The sequence below is a fragment of the Cryptotermes secundus genome, unplaced genomic scaffold (genome assembly GCF_002891405.2).
Source record: "Cryptotermes secundus unplaced genomic scaffold, Csec_1.0 scaffold1677, whole genome shotgun sequence".
NCBI lineage: Eukaryota > Metazoa > Arthropoda > Insecta > Blattodea > Kalotermitidae > Cryptotermes > Cryptotermes secundus.
Genome location: NW_019736428.1, coordinates 1 through 3,632, shown reverse-complemented (window position 1 = coordinate 3,632; position 3,632 = coordinate 1).

The following is a 3,632-nucleotide window of genomic DNA, read 5'->3' as shown; positions in this document are numbered from 1 at the left end:
TTGAAAATCTTAAATATGTAAATATTCACAAGTTCAATATTGATCACAATAATATGGCCAGCATAATAAAATATCTGAAGCAATATAATGAACCGCATAATAAAATATCTGAAGCAATATAATGAACCTTGAAAATCTTAAATATGTAAATATTCACAAGTTCAATATTGATCACAATAATATGGCCAGCATAATAAAATATCTGAAGCAATATAATGAACCTTGAAAATCTTAAATATGTAAATGTTCACAAGTTCAATGTTGAACACAATAATATGGCCAAAATAATGCAATGACTGAAGGGATATACCCGTAATAACAAATTAGATGAATAAAATATGTAGACAATAATAAGTAAAAGTTCCTACCTAGGAAGTAGTTAATAAATGTAATTACAAAATATACACTGAATCCTGACATTGATTCTGCTCCTCGGTGTTTTACACTGAATCAGGTAACCTGAATACTGCAAGTCAAGTATAAAGTAAATTCACTTCTATCTTACCCACATATAAAAACGAACCATTTGAGTCGGAAAAGAATTTCCCACACAATTCTTGATTGAAATCTAATTATTTTCAGATAGAGGGCAGAATGAACTCTGACCATCTTCTGACAATGATGTTCTAATCTACTGGGAAGAAGGAAACAGGTCTCCAAAGCAAGAAAGAGATGGAGCTCAAGATCAGAATAGGTTTCTTGTACGTAATCCGACTGTAGGTGACAATGTTATCAACAAATTACTCAAAACCAGAGGTTTGAGACAAGAGCATGTGAAGGCATGTTATTTGTAGTTACTTTTCACCAGGGTTACTTTCTCCAACTTATGAAACAACTATTGATGCTCATGTGAGCAATTGGAATATATTATTCCAGTAATAAGGAAATATAATAGTAAACTATCTAAGATAGCTCAGGCCTTTACACATATTAAATTTATCGAAGTTGACACAAATAGGAATAATTTTACAAAGCATGAACTACATGTCAATAAGTTTGGTAAAGCTCACCTTGCAAAACAGATAGCATCTACTGTTCAGCTATTACTAGGAAAAAAGTCAAGCTCTCCTCTTGTTTTGGACTGGCTGTTTGATATAACAGTGTATAACGACAAAGTTGCTGCAGACATTTCTTTCGTGACTGATGCTATCCAAAATAAGAACACTAATATGTTAGTGGCATGTAACGACAACAGATCTAATAGAACTTCAAAGAGAGTCAAGAAACTTCCTAAGACAAGAACGAGAGATTTTTTATGGCAAATATAAATTCTAAAGTTATAAATGATTCATCCATCTTACTTCTGTCAAACTTGAAAGGAAATAAAAACAATAATGAGGTTGGCATAAACAAGTCTAGTCAAGAATGTATAAAAAGAAATGCACCTCAAAAATGTTCAAGTTTATTAATTTACCATCAAAATATTAGAGGTATAAATAATAAAACTGAAGAACTACTCAGTCATTGGGAATCTAAATTACCCCATGTGTTCTGCTTTACTGAACACCATCTAAGCAAGCCTGAAATTACATGTACAGTTATAACAAATTACAACTTAGGAGCATATTATTGTCGTAAATCCAAAAAGAGCAGCGGTGTAAGTATTTATGTCCATCACAATTTACAATTTACACCCAATGATCTGGATAAATATTGTACTGATCAAGATATTGAAATTTGTGCAGTGAAGTTACATAATTTCTCTATTAGTACCTGTATTTTAACTGTGTATAGATCTCCAACTGGAATTTTTTTATATTTTTTAAACAGTTTAGAATCTATTCTTACACAAATATATTCAACTTCAATAGATATCATCTTATGTGGAGATATAAATGTTAATTACTTAGATGATGATGGTATTAAAAAACAAAAGTTAGATGCTTTATTAGCCTCATATAACTTATATATCATTGTGAATTTTCCAACTAGAGTCACCAACACTTCAACCACTGATACTGATAATTTCTTTATTGATAAACATAGAAATGAAATCTACTCCATAAATTCACTATCAAATGGTCTATCAGACCATGATGCTCAAATTCTATCGGAACCTTAAATTCCCAAATTCCACATCCGGTAGGTCATCTGACTAATTCATGGATCTATGGAATGCTATGTATGTATGTATGTTAATAAAAGAGATATAAATGAATCTACTATACTAGATTTCAAGTTAAATCTTAATTGTGAAACTTGGGCTGATGTTTTTGCTGTAGAGGAAGATGTGAGTCTAATGTTTAATAATTTCCTCAATAATTACTTAGTAATATTTAATCATAGTTTTCCTTACAAAAAATATTCCTCCAAACAAAAAGATAAAGCCTGGTTAACAACAGGAATTCAAATATCATGTGCTCATAAAAGACAATTATTTGTGCTTAGTAGAAACACTGATAACCCTGAAATAGTACGATACTACAAAAAATATTGTAAAATTCTAGCTGATATCATAAAGTTAGCAAAGAAGTATCATTACAATAAGCTTATTACAAATTCCCAAAATAAAATTAAAACTACTTGGAGTGTTATTAGATCTGTCACTAATGCCAAGTCAAGTAGTAATGTAATATCATCTATAAGTACTGATGGGAAATCATACAGTAAACCACAAACTATGGCAAAAATTTTCAATAATTATTTTATAATGCCACTAAATCAAATGCAATTTAATAAACCAACTGATATATCTAACTCTTTAACTTACAACCTTTTCCAAATATAAACATGACTCCTGTCACTAGTAAAGAAATTAAAAAGAAATAATTAAGTCATTAAAATGGAAGAAATCTAAGGGATATGATGAGATTCCACAAAACATCTTAAAAAAAAGTATGCCTTTTACTGTATCCCCACTAGTTTATATATGCAATAAATCATTGAGTTCAGGAATATTTCCTACTCGACTAAAATACTCGCATGTAAGTCCTGTTTATAAAAAAGGAGAAAGAACAACGATGACTAATTATAGGACAATTTCTTTGCAAACGTCTTTCTCTAAAATTTTTGAAAAAATCATCTATAACAGACTTCAATATCACATAGATATTAACAATATTTTTGTACAAGAACAGTATGGTTTCAGAGCCAAATTATCTACTGAGGTAGCCACATATAACTTAATAAATAATATTTTAGTAGCATTTGATATTAAATTAACAGTAGGAGGACTTTTCTGTGATCTGACTAAGGCATTTGACTCTGTGAATCATGACATCCTATTGTCTAAACTGGAGTTCTATGGCATTACTGGTAATCTAGGAAAGTTAATTAAATCATTTCTGAAGGACAGATATCAGAGAACATTGATAAATAGCAACTACTCTATGGGTATTTCCGAATGGCAAAAAATCAAACAAGGTGTGCCACAGGGTTCAATACTTGGTCCCTTGCTATTTCTACCAATGACTTACCTTATTTAATAAATAAAATATCAAAACCAATTTTATACGCTGATGATACCAGCATAATATGCTTTAACTATGATTCTGTTGAACACATTAAGGTGTTAAAAATGATATTAATCAAAATAAATAAATGGTTCATGCTTAATTCACTAACATTAAATATTGACAAAACTAATGATGTACATTTTTCATCAAAATTAAATACAAAATCAAGCATAAATC